Here is a 26,057-nt window from a genome sequence, read left to right on the forward strand (position 1 = left end):
AGGAAGAACTTAGAACACTGGAGATTTTTGGACTACAACTCCCAGAATCCTCGCTGAGGATTACAGTATAGTCCAAATGTTTGACCTTTTGCAAGAGAAAGGAGGCCACCAGCTTAAAGATGCCTTTCCTCCATTTGTGTTGCTCTTCAGAGGTATTGGGACTGAACGTCCTACGTAGGTTTCCCAGCTAATGTGGCTGTGCATTATGGGTTTTGTAGTCCAACACACCTGCCGAAGGTGGCAGGTTGAGAAGGACTGGCATGAAAAGTTAAACAGGACACCCTCGGCTTGCTGATGGTGAGCTGTTCTTGTTCTGGATGGAGTTATATTCTTTCAGTAGGACGCTGTGCTACACCAATTCAGGCCATCTGTTTTTGGTGGTTAGTATTGTCTGCTCTGACCAGCAGCAACTCAGTTTCTGACTGAAGAATTACAGACACATCCCATTCACAACCTGACATTCCTTGCCAACAAGAAATGTCTGGAATGGAACCTGGAACCTTCTGTATACAAAGTCTGTTGTGTTCTAGTAGTCAGAAAAACACCAAGCCATTATCCATCCATTTCCACAGAGTCAGTAAAATAGGGACTACCTCCATACCCCTATGAGCAGTTCATCTCATGGAAGCAAGCAAATGGTATTGGACTAGAACATGGGATATTCAGAGCCTAGTCACCACTGAGCCATGAAATTCATGTGGTAACCTTGGACCACACTTTTATAGATGGAGCTACCTCACACGGCTGTTGTTGGAGGAGGATCTTGTATGCCACTTTGCATTTATTAGAGGAAAGGTGGCCTATAAATGCAACTAACAATGAGAATTATAATTAATAAAACTGACAAGTCTTTTCCAGTTTTAAAATATACAAATCAAGGGACTGGTAGCATTATAAAAACTTGCCATGCAGTCTTATGCATGTCAACACAGGAGAAGTAAACTGAGTTTATTAGGGTTTACCAGTTAGGGAATTATGGTTTGGTTGATATTAGTTTTCCTGTTTTGTTTTGTTTTGAATTGGAGAAATTCAGCCCCAATGTTTCCACCACAAACTGCTAACCATGCACTGACTGTAGAGTAAGTCTCATTGGGCACTTATTTCAAGGCTAAGATTGGGTGAAATCTTTCAAGTAAATAGATTTGGGCCTGCATTGCAGATCTATTTGCATTTTTAAAACACCCAAGACACTGGAGGGAGGGAGAGGGAAATATGTTATCACGAACACAGGATTTTCTTTTTCGGAGCAGTTTAAATTTCCTCAATTTATGTTTTGTTGATGAGCTGAAAGAAAACACAAGCGTGATACCAACTGGAAGTTACAGCTCTCTCTCTCTCTCTCTCTCTCTCTCTCTCTCTCTCTCTCTCTCTCTCTCTCTCTCTCTCTCTCTCTCTCTCTCTCTCTCTCTGTGTGTGTGTGTGTGTGTGTGTGTGTGTGTGTGTTTAAAACTGAGATTCTTTTAGGCTTTATAAAACCCTTGGAAATTGTCTTTTCTGTGTCCTCTTCCCTGAAACCACAACTTGGGAAAAGTTAGTTTTTGGATAACTGCATGGCACAAATGTGTTTAATTCCTTGGAACCACAACTTTTCCCCATGGTCTGTTTGGAAATAAAAAAAGGAAGGGGTTCCCTGCTGGGATTGATTTTTCAGTTGGTGGATAGCTGGGGTCCTTTGTAATGGAGAGGACAAAACTGAGCTGTCAAAGGTGCTCAATTCAGACCCTGCCCTAAATATAGAACCCAAAGGCACTCTTTGGGAGTCCTTTTACCTACTACCAGGAAAACTCACTTTAAAGTAAGGTTTGTGCAATTTGAATAAGAAGGAACAGAGTCTGTCAAGGAGGGGCAAGTGGCTAATTTGAGATTGTGATCCCACAGGCCAATTACCTGGGAGTAAGTCCCATCACACTCAGTGAGGCTTATAGCTTAGGAAAATCACTGAGGATTGTGCTGGACCCCAACAGCATCTTCTTAGAGCACAGGTGGGCAACCTCAAGGGCTTTGTTTAGATATATGAGCTCCTCTGAAGTCTGTACAGACTACAAAAAATGCAACACAACAAAATACAAGGAAACTGGAATTGGCTGGAAGTCCACTTCTAGTCTTGAGAAACTGATATTTGGGGCATAAAACACAGCAGCCCCTCCTCCCTGAAGTGTTTAAAAGCTGGAACCCTGCTCCTCTAGGCATTAGGATCCCCTGTTCACCTTCCCACCCCAGGGAAAATATTTAGGGGCCCTTTGAGAATCTGACGGAGCCAGGAGCCACAGAAACAACTTCAGGGTGCCTTCATGCAGCCCTGCAAGACACTTGTCTGTCCTTGCCTTAGAGAGGGAGTTGCAAACTCCATTTGTTTTGTTGGCAGTTTGGCATCTAACGTGGCCTGGGTTTTGAAGTATTCATGTCATTCTAGACTTTCATACCATCTTTGCCTCCTGAAGTGTTCTGGAGAACTCAAAAATCTACCTCATTTGTAGGTTGTTAGTGATCCAGGAAAGGTATAGTGGTCGTCCAACCCTGGACATTGCTTCTATGAATCGATCACTTGGCTACTTTTTGTATTTACTGTTTAAGATACCATGATAGGTTGCCTGGGAGAAATATTTCTGGCATAAGAACAGCTTTAACAGCAGGCTGAACTTCAGTGAGGATCCCATCTTCTCCAACCACTAGGTATAAATACCAATTTGGCTACAATTTATTTTTTAACCTAGTGCAATACCCAAACTTATACTCCTGTGTTGATGGCTTCCTTTGTTTAAAACCATGAAGTAGTTTATGGACTCACCCAAGACAAGTGGCAGATGGGGGGGGGGGCAAACCAAGCTTTTATCTCCAAAGACAGGAAAGTGTGTGCCTTTGTCACCTCATCTCATATGAAACCCAGAGCTCCATTTTGCTTTGCTGGCAATCTGGCTCCAGGTGCCACCAACATCATATCTGACTTAGCCTTTAACTATTTGCTTTAACCCCAAATTTTGTATGATTGTTGCCTGCTGGCTTCATTTTGGTGATTCTTAGTGATGCAAGGTATTGCCCAACCTAGAACATTATGTCTATGAATGGATCATATAGCTGCTTTTCCTATAGAGCAGTGTTTTTCAGCCTTTGACAACTGAGGTGTTCTTGGACTGCAACTCCCAGAAACCCTGGCCAGCACAGCTAGTGATGAAGGATTCTGGGAGTTGCAGCCCAAGAATACCTGGGTAACCTAAGCTTAGGAACCACTGCTATAGAGCATTAAGGTGTGTTGTTTCCTAAGAGTGTTAGAACATTGTTCTTTCCCATACATGTTTTTCTTAGAACATCAAAATGCTTTATAAATACAGAAAGAAACCATTCTCAACTTCACAGAAGGAACATGTAATCGGACACAGATTTTCTTATGGAGATGATCTTCCAGTGTCTTCATGAAACCTGACATATTTTTGTTCACTTTCTCTTCTCCTATCTTTCTACATATCAACACTTTAACTTCCAATAACCCGTAACATTTATCACAGTTATCCCCTTTCTATAAACACTGAAACACAATACATTTCATGTGTACAGTATATCTCAAAAAACCCTGTTGGTCCATTGAAAGAAAAACAGTGGGGCTATATTTTGAGTCACGTTGGGGTAAAACTTGCCAAATAGTGAGGAGGTTTGGGTGTCCACGTTGTGGCATTTGTAACATGGGATAGTGTTGGACTCTAATTCTCATCAGCACCAAGTCAAGGGTTAATAATGATGGGAGTTGTCACCTAACTACATATTGAAGTGAATTCTCTGTCCTCGCTTTAAGTGATATTTCTACCATATATGTATTAGGGTTTGGCAACCTAATGCCAAATCTATATTTTAGACTATAGTTCCCATGAACCTCAGCCAGCAGAGTCAATGGTCAGGAGACTCCTGATCAACAAACACAGTGTTGGGGGGGGGGTTATTACCACTGCATGCAAACCAATACACTTAAATAAGAGAATGCAGGAAATGTATTTCATTCCAAAAATCTTCTGACTGATCAAGTGTTGAGTTCTCTCTGTGTCCAATCTTTCAGCACATAGCATCGCAGGTACCTAACAATGATGTTAAATGCATGTGTAGCCCATCCTTATGTTTCTTTACACAAAAGCAAATTCCACCCCATCCCCAGTGGCAGCCTGCTCATTCTCAAGTAGCTGTGTGTACAACTACAGCCTTATTTGGAAGTAAAGTCCATTGATTAATTGATAGGTATTAACATCAGTGTGTCTATAAATGTTACATGTTATTGCTACAATTTTATGCAAATGTAAGTATTATTTTATTAAAAGCTCTGTATATGTCTGTGAGGGTGTGTTTTAAGACTCTTTCAAAATACTAGAAAGTATGCCCCTTTATTTCCCACCAACCTAGCGGTTCAAAAGCATGCAAATGCAAGTAGATAAATAGGGACCACCTCGGTGGGAAGGTAACAGCGCTCCGTGTCTAAGTCGCACTGGCCATGTGACCACGGAAAATTGTCTTCGGACAAATGCTGGCTCTATGGCTTGGAAACGGGGATGAGCACCGCCCCCTAGAGTCGAACATGACTGGACAAAAATTGTCAAGGGGAACCTTTACCTTTACCTTTTATGCCCCTTTATTGCACATATTTTCTTCATCACTTTCAGAAGGTGGACTTTTTCTAAAAATGGGATTTCTCTTCCTCCTCTGATTCTTTTCCATGCATAGAAGTTTGCCATAACAGGTAAAAGAATGTGGCTAGAAAGCTGCCAGTCTTGTCCTGGCACACCGTTCACTAAGTCACATGACACATGAGAACTGATGCACAGTCTCTTATACTTGGCTACTTTACAGAGTTGTTGTGAAGACAGAAAGTATGTAAATCACTGTGGATTCCTTGAAAGAAAGGGAGAGATAAATCTAATAAATAAAGAAAACCATGAGCCATTCAGAGTATAATACTACTGGAACTGCACATACATCCTTTAATTTCATTTAACGTAACAGAGGATCAATCCCCCTCTTTTACATACTTATGGACTTCCTTGTAAGTAGTTTGTATACAATTATATACAAGGTTTGCTGTGCTTCTGATTGGAGAAAAGACAACAAACCTTTTTAGGTTTGTTGCACAATCCCTGGGCTACCCATTTCCCTTCCTGTCTAACTGATTTTTCACAAAGAGTGGGTGCAGAATTCTCCTTTTATCTCCTTTTAACCTTAACAGGGCCTTCTTAGTCTGATGAAGTGACCTGTAACCTATGAAGGGAGTGCCATAATCTATTTTAGATTTCTGGATGCCACAAGAATCTTTGTGGATCTTAAACCCAGTCCTGTAAATTAAGACCAAAACTTAAGGGGGAAAAAAAGTTAAGTACCAAAAAAGAAAAAGAAAAAAAGAAAAAAACCCAGAGCCTGGGAAATGTTATTCTTTTGTACTACAACTCTCAAGGCCATGCTGGCTCAGTGATTTTGAAAGAGATAGTCCCCCTCCCCCAAAAAACTTTCTTCACCTTTGCAGAGTTCTGAACCAGATTTGATTGACAGCCCATGCGTGCTGCAGTCCCCTACACACCTGGAAATAAGCCCCAGTGAATTAACAGCAGTTTACTTTTGAGGTGACAAACATACAACTGCATCATTAGCCCAGCATCCCATTTGTGACAGTAGTGAGACAAATGTCCCAAAAAGCCTTCCCAGGAGATCATGAGGTCAAAAAGCCTCCACTTCTACTTGACCCCCCCCCCCATGTTCTGCTCCACATAGAAAGGTTCAATTTAGGTATCAGAAGCAGCAGAGAAAAAGGTCCTATACTCCACCCATTGATCTAATCTTCCTTTAGGGTAATCTATCCACACCAGGGGTGGGGAACTTGTGCCCTGCCAGATGTTACTGAACCCCACTTCCCATGATCCACATAACTGGCTATGCTAGCTGGGGTGACGGGAATTTCAACCCAACAATAGTGAGCAGGGGAGGGCGAAATTTATATGGTCCTGATCCTGACTTATGGGCATTATAACTTCTTGTGGCATGGAATTCCACAGGAATATGCATTTGTATGAAGAAGCCTCGAGCGTTTGCCCCAAGCCACAGTCAAACTGTATGAAAGCAGTTTCTACATATACGTATACGTATAATTTTGTAAACCTGTTACTCATTCGGCTTCAACCCTATACTTATTCACATGAGAAAAAGCCCCAGTGAGCTCACAGGGGACTTACTTCTGAACTGATGCATAGAGAAAACTGCTGTATTTGTCATGAGTTTCTAAACTAAGAAAGAAAATCAAAATCAAATGGAGCAGGTGCTCCAACTCCCTGATATATTTTTGGATGACCTGTTGAACATTATAGAATCTTTTTAAACTTTTTAAACTTTTCAAAGTCTTTATAAACTTTTCTAAAGAACTTTTTTCCATGTAGGCCTTCTGTTTTTAAAATGAAGAGCTCAGTAAGGTCCCTAGAGAATCCGGGAGCACAGAGACAAGGCAAAACATAATGGGCAAGTTAGAAAGAATGAAGATCAGAATGACTGAAGATTGCAGTCAAGAACAGGATTTGAGCAGTTAGGAGAATAAAACAAGGAGTTCAGTTCAAGTGTAAGCTTGTCTGTTTCAACTGGCTGGCTCTCTATCCCATACTAAATGTCCCCAACATCCATTGATGCAATGGAAAATATGTCTCAAAACAGCTGTAGATTTGTAACTGGAAGGAAAATACGTCTCAATATTTATGGACAAATATCAAAGGGCAGAATCCAGTCCAAATGAATGCATTTTAATGGTTCAGCCCTAAACCTGTTTTCTAGGGAGTAAATCAAACAAAAATCAGTGGCCTTCACTTCCGAGTATATAGTCTTAAAATTGTACTTCCAACTCTAAGTAACTGCAGTAGGTATTTTGCTTTGAAATCAATCGGTTTTAAAAGTTTGGCTGGTCTGTCCCAATTTTTGTTGAAATCAGGGGCTCTTCCTTCCGAACCTACTTGACTGAAAAGACTTTATTGTTACTTTCCTATATGTGCAAACACGGATTCTGAGTGTGACGGGACAGCGTTCTGAATGCTAATATGAGTGTTAGCAAGAGCGCATTATTTTCCTATTCAGCAGAGGTTTGCAGACTTGTTTTGCTATTTATTTGAAATGTTGCCTAAGCCTTTTTGCAAAGCAAACTCCCACTCTTTTCCCCCCCTTTCCTGGCAAGAACCTCTCATATTTTAAAAAGCATCAGTAAATGTTTTTGAATCAGCGCACATTTAAGGACAAATGTCCCGACACAGGTAGGACCATCAGGGCAATGGCTTCCGCAGAAGTAAGACCCACTGAGTTCAAGGAGGATTACTCTCAGGTAAGTGGACATATTCTATTTTCAGGTGTTCAGGTATCCCCTTCCCCAAAACAAACGTGCGGAGAGGGTGAGATGCTTGGTGAAGGACATATTTAAGAAAAGGGAAAAGGTAGAAATAGCGGAGGAGACACAGGCTTATCTTTATTTTCCTCCCTCCCTTGGACATGTTGCCAAGGGAGGGAGGATGGTCAACAGCTGATAGTTCAGAAGTTGGAAGGTATATAAATATATATTTAATGGAAGAGGTCAAAGTCGAGAAAGGGACTCGTTTCCCTGCGGAAAGCTACCATAACAAATCATCATAATCTTAGAACTACAGAACTCCTATAGATCATCGAGTCCAGCCGTTGTCAAGGAGGCACAGTGGGGAATCGAACTCCCAACCTTGGCCCCCGCAGTCAGATGTCTATACCACTGAGCTATCCCGTTCCACAGTAACGACTTTGTGTATATTTTGCTTAAAAGGCCACTTACCACGCAGGTGTAGCCAGATGCAGAAAGAGTGTCGGGCTTCAGCACATTTAATAGTTGCCTAGAAAGGGAGATCTCGGTAGTAGCCGTCTAGGCTGTCACGAAAAGCCACTGACGCGAGCACGCTACTGAGCAAAATTCCTCGCAGCTTCTCCCGCATCAGCGGATAGCACTTCGCGGTTCAAATGCCACATGTTTCACGCGATGTTTGAATTCATTTTTTTAATTCACAGAGTTACTCCCGTGTCCTTTTCACATTTCCGAGAACGGGTTGAGTTGAGCTGCTCAGGCTTCTTTTAGAAACAGAAAATAAAAAATGAAAAGTAATTTAGCTATTGTGGTCCAATCACGACGTTCTGGACTGAGTAATTGTAAAAATTACCGACACGAGTAACGTTCCAATTCTCCGCAACTCTCAAGTCAAGCGAAGACGGTATGAAACTTGGGAACAGAAGAAGAGGCAAGCGAAGTCCTTCAAACTGAGCGGGATGCGATGCCCGCTGTTCTTGAAGACAGGGTGCTGACGGAGTTCGCAGATTCTGTGCGAGACAAAAAGTGTCCATCCAGTCTCCTCTTTCCCAGAATTATGGGTTTCACACCTGGTTCAGTGTTGAGGTCTGAATGCCTCTCACCCTGCCCTCATATTTTCCACCACTTTCAAAGAGTTCTGTATGACTCGAAAACTCTCAGTAAGTTTGTAGCCTTTAAGGGATTCGGCAAAAGTAATAAATACTGTACTCGACTCCGAACTCCTTTCTTACAAATCGTTTCTTCTGTAGGCCGAACAAAGGCTGGGTGGGTGGGGGCTTAGTTTTTGTGGGGCAGCCCCTCTCACGTTCTTTAGACATTCTGCATTATTATTGTTTCCCCCTCAGGGGTCCCCGAGCATCTCCTGTTTTCTTTCATTTTAAAAGACCCATAATGGTGAAGGTGCAATTTTAACAGTGCAACGGAGAAATCGACAACAGCTCAAAATTATTCTGTTTACTCAGAATTCAGTGGGATTTTCTCCTGAGTGAATTAACCCGAATCTGCTTTCTAGACCTACATAGACTTTCGCTTTGACTGCCCACAGGATAGATGCCCCACAGGCTGTGGGGAACTAATTCCCTTGAATTCTTCCTCAGATGGGTACTTTTAGACCAGTGAACTTACTGGAGGCCTTAAAGAGCACCTCTTATATAATGCAATCTGTTGCATTCCCAGCTAAAGTAGACCTGCTGAGGCAATGGGATTTAGCAAAGTGCTGATTTACCGTTAACTAGTTGGCTCAATGAATCTGCTCTCCAAAGGAAATTAGCAAGGGGCTGCTCATCAGTATATGCTCCCCCCACCCACCCAGTTCAGCAGGACTTTCTTCCGAACAGATCTGGAGCACACTATAAGGAATCTCAATTCAATTACGTAGTTTTAAACTGCTTTCCAAATCATTTGATAAAAAGCCCCCCCCCCCCAAGATGAATGGATGGACATCGATGAAGAAAACGAGGACTCGTAATGCTTTCTGTATTTCCTGCGTAAATCCCTTCTACAATCCTGATGTACTGGATTATAAAGTGCAAAAGCTTCAGGCAATTCCTGTAGTCTTATATATTGTTTACATCCCAGGGAGCATAGGATCGGGTTGCTAAGCCGTAGAGCCCAGGCCGATTTCGACTTTCCATCCTGATCTCGGACACCTGAAAGGTCCACTAAACAGCCCCCCTTCCGGCCCCCAGGAAAGGGGTTTCCACGTGTTGAGCATCTCAGCAGGTCAACCAGCAGCCATTGAACTGGATGAATGGGTCGTCCTTTCAACGTCACATGCTCTGGAGACGGCCTTAGATTTTTTTTTTCCAGAGATCGGCACCGGGAAAGGAGAAGGTAGGCAGGACTCACGTTCGCTTTGGGTTTCTTGTTTGCTGTTTCGTTCCACCGAATTGCCTCCTGCCACCATTTTGGAGGCACCATTTTGGAGCAACGAGGAATGTAAGAGAGGGGACTTGTCCGCTCCCCGCACTCCAATGTTCGTCTACCAACTTCCTTTTATTTATTTTGCTTTATTTATATCATTTCTATGCCACCTTTCTGCCCTAAAGGAACTCATGGCGTCTGGCAAAGGTTAAAATGCAAGTACGAAGGGTTTAAAACACAGCTTGCCCTGAACATCTCGTTCTGGTTTTGAGGATGCAATGATTTAGCGAGAATGAGGTCCAGTTTGACTCTCCCAGAGAGATCCTAAGGGCACCGACGTAGCCCCCGCTGACTTCCCTGACTCTTCTTGTCACGTTAGTAGGCAAAGGAATACAGTACTCCTGCCCTGCTCTACCCTAGTCAGGTCTACTCGGAAGTAGCTCTCAAGTAGTTGCGCGAGGATTGCAGCCGGACCAGCCTCATCTCTGCGCAGCCCGATCCTACCCAGAACCGTCCACTGAAAGCTGTAGTGGTGTCATCAGGATAGGATTTTTGGGGGACAGAAGTCTTAAGGATCCCACAACGGGATCGCCGATAGAAGAAGGAAAATAAAACACACCACATCCCATGAAGCCACTAAGTCTTGATATAGTGGGGGCAGTGGACCTTGGGAGAGCCGAGTTCAAGTCCTCCCAGAGCCTTTGAAGCTCACTGGGTGACCTTAGGTCAATCACTCTCTGGCAGACCCATTTCACAGGGTTGTATTGAAGAGGTGAGCCAGGGACACTGCTTTGAAGTCACTGGAGGAAAAGCAGGCTGGGAAGGTCAAGAGTCCAAAACGACCAAATCGTGCTGCTGATACCACTCCTAAATGCGGGAAGGATCTCAGCCTTAAGGGAAACACGTTCCACGATTGTATTTCTATTTTCTTGGAAATGAGTCCCACCCTGTCCACCCTGGTAACTGCGTTCAGGATTTGTTGCTCTTAGTTCTTTCTGATTATAATCGCCTGATCCTATGCCTATTTACTCAGGGAGTAAGATTCATTTTAAGCCGTAGAGCAAGTTCAATAGGATGTGTGTTCAAATCCTACTGAACTTAATGGGACTTACTCCTGAGAAGACTCGTATAGGATTGTATCTTTAAGTACTTTATGTGGTTTAAGAAGCCACTCCGCTCCCTCTCACTCTTTCAGACACACACATTCTCCATTTATGCTTATAACTCTCTGTGATTACTAAATTAATAGCAGGCACTAAGACAGATGTCAAAACGTCCCGAAAATGTTTATCTGGGAATAATTGAGAAGGTGGTGGGACGCATTATCTGATTGTGTGATGAAATATGTATGAGGAACAGCTGTTTGAAAGAGGCACCTCCCGTGGCTGCATTAACTTTACACAATCTTTCGCCATTAAACCGGCCTGTTAATCACTTGGGATGCTCTTTGGGATCCGCCGAGAGAGAGGCTGATGGATAACTTGATCTCTCCCGGCAGCAGAACCAGCCAAGCTGAAGCATATTCTCCGCAGAACCCGAGGATCAAGCTTTCCAAATGCTTTCTAGACAGGAAAATGCAGGGAAGAGACGTTTTGATCTGTTTGTGGAAATAGATTCAAGGGGGAAGCCAATGGAGATGGGACTTAACCATGACCTACCAGCTGATTTCAGTTCAGGAGTGGAAAACTGCAGCTTGTAATAAACTGCAGATGTTTATTGGACTGCTACTCCCAAAATTCATCATCACTGACTATGCTGGTTAAGATTGCTGGAATGATATTTAATGGAAAGTCAGGCCAACTGAACTAAGTGTTACTGACTTCTCAGTAGATACCTACAGGACAGTGCTGACAATTATTCAGTTTTATCCTAACAGTGTTTAGTTATTCAGTGGCCAAAATCCAAGTGGGGGGGGACCCACCATGTGCACACAATGCACTTATGAAACATTTCCCCTGACCTATCATTTCCTTTTGTCCATTTAGGAGTATGGCTGGTCTGAACCTTCATGTTACAATTACTGCCAACATTGGATATATGGGAGAGCACCTACTGCAGGTGAGGAAAAACTTCGGCAATGGCATATATAAACAGTATTCTTTGCACTGCATCTCATGTAGGTTGCTATGTCCTCTCTCTTCCACAAAGATCTCCTGTGCTTTGCATCTTTGCCTCTTGGCACGTTAATATAGCAAAATAGGAAGCTACTTTATACTGAATCAGACCATTGCTCCATCTAGCCCAACAGATGACTAGCAGTGGCCCACTGAGGTTCCCAGCAGGATTCTAGTATTACCTCATAGTGTGTCATCCAAGTACTACCTTATATTGATTAGCTTCCAAAATCAGATGACATCAGGTGTGATCTGCGATAATTTATTTTTGCAAACTATCTAGGTATCACAAAGCACCAGTGTGGTGTACCAGAAAGAGTGCCAGGCTGCAGATCACGCTGGCTCTTCAGCTTATCCAGGGAATACCACAGGGAGATGGCAATAGTAAGCCATTTCCTGAATATTGCAGATATCTTGAAAACCTGTTAGAATCACCATTTGTTGGAATCCACTTGGATGGCATGTAACTGCAACAAATCTGGCTATTAAACACTTAGCAGATCCTATCAGTCCAGGCAATGTTTTCAGTCTGTTAGATCAGAGTTGAGACTATGTTCCTGTATACATGTTTGGAGAAAGACTTGCACATCACAAGGGGTGGGGGGTGGGAAGTGGTGATGATTGAGGGAAGAGTAACCCAGGTGTTGTCCTCAGTTAAAAAACACATGAAGTGCTGTGATTTACCTGTACCACCGTTTGTGAGTAGCAACTGTTCATTCAAATGATAAAATGTCCCTTAGTGTACACAGCTACACCCAGGGACATCAGATTTTTTTTCCTTGTGTCTGTTTCATGCCTACTGATTTAGAAGCCTTGTCTTCTAATTCCAATTTGTCAAGATTAGTTGGGGTTATATTCAATGAGAGCCAGGCAACTTACTTCTTTTACTTTTTTCACCCCACCCTTTAGCAGCAAGGGACTCCCAGAAAGCCTCATAAAATCAACAGGAAGATAATAGCTGCCCTTTAAAGACATAAGGAGAAAAAGGGGTGAAGTGGAAATAAAGCAACTTTCCACCTATTTGGATATAATTTGGGGAAACGGAGTAAGTGCGGATGGACAGTTCTGGCCATCAGATGTTGTAAAGTCTGAAATTCATAGGATCTGTTGCCACCAAATGTGCTGATGGGACTAGAAGTCAACAACCTCTAGAGGGGTTAGAACTGCTCTCCCCATCAGAAAACTGGAGGGAGGGGACAGACCTTCCTTCCAGCTCAATTTAGAAATCAAAAATTCCTTATTAGGACAGGGTAAAATCCTGTGGGTTTGTGCTCCTATTCATCTTTCATCAAAATCCACTGTCTTGGGTCGGTTGTAATCTCTGAAACCTTCGGTCGAACAAAAACCGGTTGGTCTCGAAGATGTCACGCTGGGTGGTGGAGGCCGAGAAAAACTATTTAAAAAAAAAACAAACAGGAACTGAAAAGCTGCTTTTGAAGCCTACAGATCCCAGAAACACCACCACCACCACCACTACTCAGGCAAAAGCATGAGGCTGCCTCAGGGAGATTCGGGGAGTTGTTATTCCAACACATTAAGGTTTCCCCGAGCTGAGAATCAAGAATGGATGGGTGTCCAGCGTTTCACCGGCGCGTCCTTCACTAGCTTAGGGCGCGAAGTCCACCAGGAGGCCGTGGGTTCACAGGGGGGTGAAGGAGGAGCCGCCTCGCCCGCCTCACTCCCCGACCTCTTTTGTCTGTTCCCTCCGGAGACCCTGGTTCCTTCCTCCCAAAGGATATGCCCGGGCTTTCTTCCCCTCCACGCCCGTCGCACGCAAGGCCGCCTTGTTTGTTTTTCCAGTTTCCCCCCGACCGTCCCGAAGAAGAAAACAACGGGGCCCTGGTGCGTCACCGAGGCGGCCATCCCCGGAGTCGAGTCCTTCCTTCGCCCCGAGCGGCGAGGGGGAAAGAAGGAGGGCTGAGGCGAGAGGGCTGTGGGAAGGCGCGCCGGGGGTCGGGGGGGGGGGGAGCTGGGATGTGGGAGAGACAACCGCCGCCTTCCCTCCTCGTGGCCGGGGATTGTTTGGGGAGGATGGAGCCGGACTTGCCCGGCCCAAGTTCATCTAAAAGTAGCCCGTCCCGACCTTTGAAGGGGAACAACAACAAACAACGGCTCCCCCCCCTCCGGAGTTCATGACCAAGCCGGGCGGTCGGTCAGTCCTCTCTCGCTCCCTTTCTCACAGGACACGTCCCTTCCAGGCCTGGGCTTTCTTTAGAGCAGCGGCCGAAGGAAGCGTCGTTTGGGGGGGGGGGTCATTCCTCCCTGCTCTTTCTGTTCTTAGATGCCCTCCAGACGGAAGGGGACGCCGGAAGAGAAGGGAGGAGGAAGAGGCGATGGTGAAGCCGAAGAAGCAAACACGCCGTCCGAAAAGGAAAAAATAAACCCCGGCAGAGGAATGCAAACGGTAAGCGGCTGGCACTTGAGGGCCTCCGACCAGGACGGGACTGTGACGAATAAAACAAATAAAATAGTGACATGTTTTATATCTTAAAATCGAATTTGATTTTATTGTGTTCTTTAAAAAAAAAAAAAGGGAATAAGGAAAAGTCATTGCTTCCAAGACTTGGAAAAGATCCTTTGACTATAACTCCCCAAACGCCTGTGCATTTCCCATAATGGCCCAAGCTTCCTACTTGTCTGGATTCACAGTTGAGACCCCCTGTCCTATAGTTTGTTTCCAGATGTTATGGAAACGGTGGGCTTAAATGATACCTAGTTTCCATGGATTTCAGAGGGAGATTTGTGGTCGTGATTGGGACCCTGCACAAATTTGGCTGCAGTTTGAGATTGATCCGATTTGGAATCCAACATCTGCAGGGCCACAGATTCCACCTTTAATGGCAAGCCTTGCTGGTGTTTTCTAGATACCATTTAACATTCCCTTGTTCTAGGGGCACTGTGGGACTCTGCAGCTTGTCCAAGGTTACACAGGCTGGCTCTTCTCTTGGGAGGCATAATGAAGAACTGAAATTCCTCTCCTTGGGCTCTGCAGCCAGGTACCCAATTCACTGAGATATCCATCTGGCAGAAGATCCATATTCCTGAAACAATACAGTGGACCCTCGACTTACAGAATTAATCCGTATTGGAATGGTGGCTGCAGATCGAAAAGTCTGTAGGTCCAGGCTCCATTGACCTACAATGCATTGAAAACTGATTAATTTATAACTGGCCATTTTTGTTCCATTTGGGGTTTTTTTCTGGTCTGTAGGTCAATTCTCTGGCTGCAAGTCGAACCTAAATTTTGCGGCCAGAGAAGTCGGTAATTCAAAAAGTCTGTAAGTGGAGCCGTCTGTAAGTCAAGGGTCCAGTGTATACCATTGAATTCCCACTGCAGGGAAGCAACAGTAGGAGAGTTTTACTACCTTCAAACCTTTCTTGAGGGCTTCAGTTAGCCACTGTGGGTTGCTGGATCAAACCGATCTTTGGCCTAATCCAGTAACTACCTTCTTATATTCAATCCAGATACAACCTATTCATGCCAGAGTTTTCCTCTTAGACTTAGGCCTGGAGCCAAATGTTACTGAATGGACAACATACATCCAATTCAGGATTGTTGTTGTTGTTTAGACGTTAAGTCATGTCCGACTCTTCGTGACCTCATGGACCAGAGAACGCCAGACCCTCCTGTCTTCCACTGCCACCCGGAGTTGGGTCAAATTCATGCTGGTCGCTTCAATGACACTGTCCTTCCATCTCATCCTCTGTCATCCCCTTCTCCTCTTGCCTTCACACTTTCCCAACATCAGGGTCTTTTGCAGGGAGTCTTCTCCAATTCAGGATACCTGCGTCTAAAACCATTCTGTGAGAAACACAGTGTACATACACAGCGAAAGAATTGTGGGCAGAATAATTTATTATTCATTGTTGCTGATGATCCATTAAAGAGTGACATGCATTGTTTAACTCAATTCTTGCACATATGTACATATAGATACTTCTTCACAACAAACCTGTGATTCAGTTCTGACATGAGATGGCATTTGAAAACTGTCTTCCTAACTGGCCTCCAACCAACATTGGCCTTTAACAACTGCATTGTACTAGTGCTGTAGTGTCTACTATACTGGACCAGATGGATTTGGTTCTGGGTCAAATTTGAATGCTACTATAATTTTATGAAGGGACATAGTGGCGCTGTAGGATAAACCACAGAAACCTCTGTGCTGCAAGGTCGGAAGACCAGCAGACATAAGATCGAATCCACGCGACGGAGTGAGCTCCCGTTGCTTGCCCCAGCTCCTGCCAACCTAGCAGTTCAAAAGCATGTAAAAATGCGAGCAGATAAATTGGTACCACCTTGGTGGGAAGGTAACGGTGCTCCATATGACCACAGAAACTGTCTTCGGACAAACGTTGGCTCTATGGCTTGGAGACGGGGATGAGCACCGCGCCCTAGAGTCGGACACGACTGGATTAGATGTCAAGGGGAACCTTTACTTATAATATTATGGCAATATCTTTATTAAGCTATACCTTTATTATGCCAACCAGATTTCACAAACTGCATGCAAACTTCTCTAAGTTTTCTGAAACTTTTTGTCAGATATGACAGGGTTTTTTTTAAAAAAAAAAAAGCTGGAGAAATGGAGTGTTCAAAACATTAAATCTGCATTTATTTCTAACAGGGTGCCAAAGCACAGACATCCATATGGTGTTGGACTCCTACCCTAGCATCTAGCAACATCCTGAAGGCTTCACTTTGCCCACTCTTGACTTACAGTGTTAAGATGAGATGCAGGATATGGCTGCAACTACTCTAATTATCTTCTATCACAGGAATGAAGAACCTTTAACAGACCAGATGTTTTAGGATATAGACCATAACCCCTTACCCTTAACCATGCAGGGTGGCTGATGTAAGTGTTATAAACCAAAATATATGGAGTGCCAAATGTCCTCCATATCTACTTCATCAGATGTTGAGTTAGTCTAAAAACTGTGGTTATAAGGACCCAGTAAAGTATTAGAGAAGCACCTGGAATATATGAGCTGCAGTAAGCAAAAGCAAAGTGCTATATTTTTGGAGGTAGTTGCACTGATGTTATCACATACTGCTTTTTTTTTTTTTGGAGAGGTACAAATACATGCATTATCCACAGCCCAATTAAGCAAAAGCACTTGGATTAAATAAGATTAGTATCCCTGATCCTAGATAGTTTGTTCACTTAACTCAGTGGCTTAGGCATCTGGCTGCTGAGCCAGAGGTTGAGAGTTCAGTTCCCCGCTGTTGCTCCTTGACAAGAGCTGGACTTGATGATCCATAGGGTCCCTGCCAGCTCTGTAGTTACAAATTATTAATTTGATCCCTTAGGGTTCTTTCAATGCCTCCTATGGAATCTGATGCCCATTCTTGCTGAGAAAAAAAACCTCACCATGTTAAATCAGTACCTATGTCATCCTTTTTTTTGTTGCTCCACATATTACATGGCATGGCATGTGACAGGAAGTGATGGAGACAGACCAGTGGCTTGCACACCCACCCATCCTGTTTTTTGGTCTTTCATGGAAGGAAAAAGTGGCACCTCCCTTCATGCATGAGGTGTGCTGAGATGCACAGGCACCAAATGCAGGGAGAACTCAAGCATCAGAACTTGAAAGGGAGACATAATCCCCCTTTTTTGTACATTACATCAGAAAGAAAGCCATCAATAGACATTTCTAGTCCCCTTAAGTTACTGATCAAAATTGACAATGATGGTTCTTCAGTTTTCTGTGATTTCAGTTTTATTTCCTTCATCTATATTTTATGCATGTTGGGGGCCGTTTAAACAAAATGTAACTGAATAACTAAATTCTATATTGCATTATTGCATTTTTGTTGCTAATTAAAACTTAGACAAGCTGACTTGCAGTTTCTAGGATCTGAAGTTTAAAAAAACCCACAACAATTGTGGTATTTCCCCACCCCAGGTTCTAATTCTGACCAAAAATTGAACATTACCTACATATAGCTCCATCTTAATTCTGTTTTCTGTTTTCACAAACCTGCCAGCCTAAAGAGATTAGCCCACTGTCATGTGACTGGGACATATTTTGCTATCAGTCAGATAATTCTCATAAAAACCCAAAGATTCCATATTCAGAATGTTTGAACAGACATTATTAACACTTTGTTTTATTTTTCATGAATTCTGCATGCTATATGGCAGTCTTTTGGAAGCATACAAGCTACACACATCCACATAAGACAGTGCATCATAAGTGCTAGAAAGATACCCTTAGCCAACTGCCATACAATATACACCAGTTGTATCTGAGTTATTATTAACATTTCTCCCCCTTACACCTAATCCCTTATGCCTTTTATTATAATCCTACACATTACAGTTAATCTGTAATGATACCACTTCAGAGGGACCTGTTGCTCACAGTCATGGTAATTTGTAACCTTGGTAACACTTTTAAATAATGAATCTAACAATGATGTCTACTGTATTTCTACAGTAGGGAGGAGCCTAAGGATTATTTCCTCTGTCACAGAATGAATTGAGGGAGACGATAAGGCCAGGTTTAACATTTTGAGTAGACAGAATTTCATTAAAAAAATTATTTTAAGGGTTTGCCAGTGAATGGAAGTTGGTTTATTTCATCGCCTGGCTTCCCTTGAGTAAATCAAGCTGTTCATCATGAGGATGTTTGTGTTTGCTAATAAAATTAGTACTATAAATACAGAAAATATTTGAAATGAGTAACAGGAGACCTGATTTTCTTTTTCTCCCTCCCATTTATAGGTTCTTCTTTGATAGCCTTAAGGATCAGAGAAGCAGCACAAGAGTTTGAGAGACAAGGGTGAAGCTATGAGGCCTTCAATGAAGTTTGGGGAGATGACTGACTGTGTCCATAGAAGACTGGGCCTTTCTGGTGGCAGCTGCCAGGCTACAGTGTTGTCTTCTAAGGGAAGCTAGGCTGCCTCCTGACTTGCCCTCCCTGACCCCTTTCTATTGCCCTTCCGTTGTCAAGCCATAATTTCTTTATGTTGGTGGGTTGTACTTCCTTACTGGGTAGCTGTTGTATTTCCTTACTGCTATACTTTTAAATTGCTGTCTATTCAATTGTGTTCTAATGTTTAATTATTATTTAATTTTATAACTTTGTAAAGCTGTGACTACACGGTCAAATACTGTGGGATTTGCTCTGCTTTTGAAACAGACGAATTTATATTTTATTGATCACACAACACCAAGGCCAGTTTGAATCAGTCCAGCCCTCTTTGCTTCCAACATAGCTTTCTTTCCCCTTGGCTTCTGGGTACTTTTACTTCTTTCAAGCCAGAACAATTTGGACAGACTTTTCGCCATGAAATAACTTGATTTGTACTTGTAAAGATGGTTTTGTGTTTCGGTGATGTAGGCAGTTGAGACATGATGTTAAGGACTGCAGGAACATGAGCTTCCATGTTCTTTCCCCTGATCATCCTCCAATTAAAAAAAATGTATATAGATCACCTTATCACTAATATTGATATACTAGTGTAGCACTAGATCGCTTCCATACAAGAATGTTCTTTTTAAAAAATATTATGAACAAGAGAAACAACCTGGATAAAATAAAATACATGCCTGTAGTGTGTGGTATTTCTGTACTGTTAAGAAGAACTTTGAAACCTTTTATGGAACACTATATAACCCTTTCAAAACCAAGTGGCTTGACAGTGAACAATAAAAGGTTAGGCAGAGGTGGGACCAGAGGAAGGAAAGAAAGAAGGGGGTGGGGCTGTGGGATGAAATGCCAATTGCATAGCATCCAGTGTGAACAGTGAACTCCCAAATCAGTCTGCAGTGTGTTATCACTGATGGTGAATTCAACCGTAACACAGGCTGCAAATAAAATTGCAGCAAAGCTGAATCAGGGTGATTCAGCATTCCATTATAGTCACAGCCTAACTCTGTTTTAATAAGATATCTTGTGGCATCTTTATTTGCATGTCCTTTGTAATTATGTTTTGTGCTGGTGTTCTATGAGAAGGCAGGACAGAAACTGAAGAAATAAATTACAGAAAGTATTTGAAAGACACAAAAAACCATAGGTGGTCTGTGTCTTTTTTTTTGTTCTGTGACTAATGATCTAGCATGCTGCTAGGGGTTTTAGTCCAAGAACATCTGGAGACCCAAAGTTGGGAGCCACTCATCTAGTGGGTATGCTGGTTGGGAGATCCTGGGAGTTATCTTCCAACATACTAGTACTACTATGCTACTACCAATTTTTCCAAATTTCCCTTGTTCCTATGGGCCATCTGTTCAGGAGAACTGATAAGGAGGTACCTAGTTTTGGTGCCCTCTCTCCACCCCCAGTGATCAACATTGTTATGATCCCAAACCATTAGGATACCAATCAGTGCAAGAACCAGTGAATTAAATGAGCTACATATAGCTGTGATCATGCACTGCTCTCATGTTTTTCACTGGAGTGGATCTAAATTATGGCTCAGTGGCTAGAATTCTTTTGTGCAATTCTGTGTGTGTAAAAGCCAGGGACTCCAATCTTTAATTTAAACTTTCCTATTCTCTCCTCTCCAGGTATCAGAACTAACTCCCTAAAGATCCCTTTCGACCTGAGGAAGTCTTTGCAAACCTTGGATTGGAGAAGGGGGATCCTAAATTCATCACTGATTCCAATCCTGATTCTTATTTTTAGATATTACAGGCTCTCCCTCTCCCATCCTGGGGCTACCAAAGGTTTACTCAGGGTGAAAGGGATCCCTAAGAAGCCTTGGCACCTGGGTTGGAAGTTGGGGCAGGGTAGGAAAGTTTAAATTAAGAATTTGTGGCTGATGTCACCAGACTTTATGCATGCAGAGTTGTGCAACAGAATTCTGGCCAGTGAGTTCTGCTTGCCCAGGAGAAAGTATGCAGGAAAATAACATTTGCGATTCCTCCTTCCAAAGCACATGCATGTGGAAAAGCTGCTCTGGATCTTCCTGCTGCACAGCAGTGTAAAATGCAGTGACTGTAGAGAGGGAGAAGAAACTGGGAAACGATCATCCACACACCCACCTTTCTGTAAAGGAAGCCTTCACTAGATCTATATGCCTAACACAAAGGAGCCCTTCCATTGATGGTAAGTCTTCTGCAGGATGGCATCCCATAGAATAGGGTCAAGGGGTGACAGGATTTTGCCAGGAAATTGGTTGGGGAAACCTGGTGAAGAACTGAAAACAAGTTTATTTTTGTAGCCCCAGCCATCGTAAAAGCAATTGAATGAAATAGATAAAATACATGAGTTGGTTAAATATTAACTACAACCAGAATTCTATCAAGTAAAATGGCTCATTTAAAAGAAAGAAAGAAAAGAAAAGCATTCTGCTTATATACCATCCCATAGTGTTTAAAGTATTCTCTGGGGTTTTTACAATTTAATTAGGCAGGCTACACACAACAAGCCGGGTACAACTTCAAAAGGATGGAAGCCCGAGTCAACCTTGAGCTGGCTACCTAAGCCTCATCGGGATTAGACTAAGGTCTTGAGCAGTCTTGGCTGCAGTACTGCAGTTTAACCACTATGCAGAAAAGCAACAACTACACCCAATTTTTTCATTATACCAAGCCTTCCTCATTAAGACTGCTGCTCTAAAAGCAAAGCAGGCCTGAGAAATATGAGGGAACTATTGGCTAGCAGAAAGTTTATTACAAACTCGTTATCAAACTGGGAGGAGGTAATCAGGAGGTATACCACAAGGCTCAAACCTGCGCCCAGTGCTCTTCAGCATATTTATGGGTGGGGGCTGCAGGGAATGTTGATCAAATCTGTGTATGATACAAAATTGGGTGGGATAGCTAATATCTTGAAAGACAGGGATCAAAATTCAAAAACATCTTGAGAGGCTTCAATGCTGAGCTGAAAACAACAGAATGAAACTTCACTGGGATAAGTGCAAACTTGTACACCTAGGGAAAGACACCTAATGCATAGTTAAAGGATTGGAGGGAATACTTGCATACTATATGCAAAAAGATTCTTGGAATAGCTGTAGGACATCAGCTGAATAAGAGTCAATAGTGTGATGTGGCTGCAAAAAAGGTAAATGCTATTTTAGGCTGTATTAACAGAAATCTTGTTTTCAAATCATGTGAAGTGCTAGTTCCCCTGTATTTGGCACCAGTTAAGCCTCATCTTGAGTACTGTGTCTAGTTCTGGACACTGCACTTTAAGAAGGATGCCAACAAACTGGAATAAGTTCAGAGAAGGGCAATAGGGATGATCAGGAGACTAGAATCCAAGCCCCATGAAGAAAGACTGGAAGAAGTGGGCATGTTTAGGCTTCAGAAAAGAAGACCAAGGCGAAATATGATATCACTGTTCAAGTACTTGAAAAACTTTTATACAGAAGAGGGGCAGGAACTGTTCTCAAATCATCTTAGAGTGCAGGACATGTAATAATGGGCTCAAGTTACAAAAAGTCTTGGTTGAATATCAGGAAAAACGCTCTAACTGTATGACAATGGAACCAATTACCCCAGGAGGTGGTGAGCTCTCCAACACCGGAGGCATTCAAGAGAAAGTTAGACAGGCATCTCTCAGATATACGGTTATTTGGATTCCTGCATTGAACAGGAGTTGGACTCAATGGCCTTTTTGGCCCCTTCCATCTCTATGATGATTCTTTTTATCACTCTTGTGGATGGAAGATTCACCTGCCAGCTGGCTTCCATATGTGGATTGGAGAAAGGGTGCCTTCCTGTTCTTTGAAGTAGTCAAGAAAGTACCCTGGGATAGCACAGGAAAAAAAACTGGAAAAAAATCTTTTTAGGATACCTTCCCATGACTTCTGTGAACAATGGTTCTGCTTTGCTTTGGGGCGGGGGGGGGGGGCGGATGCTTGGAAATCTGCTCCTGAGCATAAAAAGTGAATGAACTCCTGAACAACTCCGATAGAAGTCCCTAATGCAGCCTGCTCTTGTTCATGCAAATTCCATCTTTGTTTATCTTTACAAAGCCTGCACATTATTTTAATCAAAGGTAACATTTGCAAACTCCTGAGAAGAAAGCCATCAAGTTGCACTTTTCTGAGAAATATTTGCAAATCCATTATTGTCCTAGGTTCCCTCCCTGAGAATATTTTTACCTTTACTTGGGAAATATCCCAAGCTAAGTACTACTTAGAAACCATGATGAATAGTGCTAACACCAAATCTACCATTAGCCCTTCTGCATGAGCTTTCTCCATTATTAAAGCTAACAAAAAATTGCTCACAAGCTGAAAGCCAAATTAAATGTAATTGCTTTTATTTATCTATTGCTTTTATATCATTAAAATATTTTTAGTTACATTTTATAAAATAGCATCCACTCTGATTATTACCTGCCATATCTGTTGAGCCACTTCGTGTGTATTCAGTAGTAAGTACCACAACATTAGCAATTATGCGAACCGGAGGAGGGGAAAGAGAAGTATGTTTTATGTATTGTATCTGTCAAGATATGTTACACTTCCCATTAACAAAAACATTATTCTTGTTGAAGACGCTATGAAGCATATCTTTCATGAGCACTTTATTAATAATCAATAGTTGTCAAAAAACTAGATATGCACAGATTTAAGATGCAAAGAAGTATTAGAAAAGCAAAGGAAACAGAACAACCGAACGGAGGCAGAACAATGTCCTCCCATCTTTTAAAATAAAACAAATTTACAGAGTGAAAAATGGAGCTATTAAGCTTCTTTAAAAGATTGGCTTTGTTGGCTTAATTATACTGTAGTTTATTTTATAAATATGATTCAAAGGAAGTCTGCCATATTGAATGCCAATGAAGCCTAAAGAAAGAAAACATTAAAAAAAATTCAGCTCATACCAAATACCAAATTCTAGTCATTATTATTTGCACATTTCTCAAACCAAGGGAGCCAAATGATGTACAGGAATGTCTACTTAGGTAACATTACAATATTTGGTGGAGAGTGTGGTTTTTGTCTCCAACACCCCCACAGTGCAACTTGTTCCCTTATCTCGAAATGGAAATATATGCAATAACGTACTGGCAAAAGAACACAACCTCCAGTTCCCAACATCCTGGCATAATCCACACATGTGGTGGCCTGACATACATGAAGAGGCTTCAATCATGCAAAGGAATGCATGTGCTAAATGATAGCAGCTTTTGAACCAATTAATGAAACTGTTCCAAACAAGGATCTCCTTCAGGGCATGCAAAGCACCATGCTATACTTGGAGAATTGGGTGAATGTTACTGTAACAGCCACCCTCACACTTCACAGAGTGGTTGCTACTTTACTATAAAATCTCTGCTGCTACCAACTTATCCTTGAAAATCAAGCGAAGGACAAGTGTAACTTTGAAAAACAAAAACGGGCTTATTGATTACAAAAATAAGAATGGTAAATCACTGGTAAAAATCAATTAGTCAATCACTGTTAATAAAAACACTGGCTCTCACAGACTATTTCTCCACTGACAGGCTCACTCACTCACTCTTACAACTAATCACTTTAAACTCTCAGCTCAAACTCTCATCTCCAATCTCTCCTCACACACTCTTCACCCCCCTTTTTATACTAGCTCCTCCCCTTAAGTTCCACCCTCCGTCACACCATAGGCTGATGACTCACTGCCCAGCTGTGACGGACAGGTGAGGTCATGGCTGCCCGTTACAGTTACAGGTTCAAATCTAACTTATGGCACAAATTAAAGAAAAGCAAAAACAAAATATGCTGCTTAAAGCACTTGCTGAGTGGTTTACAATTTAATCATGCAGGTTACTCATTTCCCTCCTCCTTACCAGTAAGATGGGTACTCAGTTTGCCAACCTCAGAAGGACAGAGGGTTGAGTCAACCTCAAGCCGTCTACCTGAGCCCAGCATCAAACTCAGATCATGAGCAGAGTCTTCACTGCAGTACCACAGTTTAACCACTGTGCCATGAGGCTCTAAAAATCTACTTCACATTCTTTCCATATCATCACCATCACCACCATCAAAAGTTGATATCTTTTTATTAAAATAATAATAATTAAAAAAAGACTCAAGGCAGAAATTAAAACATGTACAACTGAAAACAAGGGAGTCCAAGAGATAAATCCAATTTTTGGCACTGACTAGAGTAGAATCAACAGGATTTACATAACTGTTGGTTTAACGTGGTCTGTTCATTTCATAGGTCTTCTTTAGCTTGGACTAACCTTCAAGTTCAGCCTATTAAACTCTGAGATAAGCCTTCACACCCTCCAAAAATGACAATCAAAGTAACAATCCATTGGTGTTAATATTGGCCAATCACATCTCAGCAAATGCCTGAGAAAAGAAAAATTCAAAAGGCTAAGAAGCATCCCTTTAGCTTTTGTAATCATCCAGGGGACCCCTAGCCACCAGAAAGGTGCTCCCTCATTTCCAGAGATGAACCTCAAGGCATGGGGTAGAAGCAAATAAACATTGCTCCATCTGTCAGACAGAGAAGGAGTAGGAGTAGAGCAAAAGCCCCCTTCAGTTCCACCTACCTGTTGCCCTGAGACAGAAAATGCAGAGGAAAACTACAGTCCTTCCATAAGCTCATGGACAAGCATCACCAATTGCTATTCAAATAAGAAATCCAGCATGGGAAGATGAGCCAGCTCTGAGAAATTTACAGGTTGTAAAAGAGAAAAAAATTGAGAAATTGATACTAGAAATGAAAAATAATGTCGAGGAGTATAGGAAGACCAGGTTATCCTGGTGTAATCAAATTGTGTTGCGTAAAATGAAAATTTTACCAAAGCTAAACTTTTTATTTTGGATGTTACCGGTATTAATAAAGGGAGACAGAACTGGACATGGAACAACTGATTGGTTCAAAATTGGAAAAAGAGTATGACAAGGCTGTATATTGTCCCCCTGCTTATTTAACTTACATGCAGAATACATTATGCGAAAGGAAGGACTGGAGGAATCCCAAACTGGAATTAAGATTGCTGGAAGAAATATCAACAACCTCCAATATGCAGATGATACCACTCTGATGGCGGAAAGTGAGGAGGAACTAAAGAACCTCATAATGAGGGTGAAAGAGGAGAGCGTCAAAAATGGTCTGAAGCTCAATATATTTATTAAAAAACTAAGATCATGGCCACTGGCCCCATCACCTCCTGGCAAATAGAAGGGGAAGATATGGAGGTAGTGACAGATTTTTCTTTCCTGGGCTCCATTATCACGGCACTTGGTGACAGCAGCCACAAAATTAAAAGACTCCTGCTTCCTGGAAGGAAAGTGATGGCAAACCTAGACAACATCTCAAAAAGCAGAGACATCACCTTACTGACAAAAGTCT

At 42.3% G+C, this 26,057-nt stretch overlaps 1 long non-coding RNA gene across 1 annotated transcript in view; it reads left to right on the forward strand.

The window, feature by feature from the left end:
- LOC110082719 (uncharacterized) overlaps positions 1-19,366 on the forward strand; it is a 37,350-nt gene extending 17,984 nt beyond the window's left edge. Inside the window, exons 2-4 of the long non-coding RNA XR_013540294.1 lie at positions 11,671-11,743; positions 14,081-14,203; positions 18,534-19,366. This is a non-coding gene — a long non-coding RNA (uncharacterized LOC110082719). The remainder of the gene's footprint in view (positions 1-11,670; positions 11,744-14,080; positions 14,204-18,533) is intronic.
- The last annotated feature ends 6,691 nt before the right edge of the window (positions 19,367-26,057 follow it).

Source organism: Pogona vitticeps, chromosome 1, assembly GCF_051106095.1.
Source record: "Pogona vitticeps strain Pit_001003342236 chromosome 1, PviZW2.1, whole genome shotgun sequence".
Taxonomy (NCBI): Eukaryota; Metazoa; Chordata; class Lepidosauria; order Squamata; family Agamidae; genus Pogona; species Pogona vitticeps.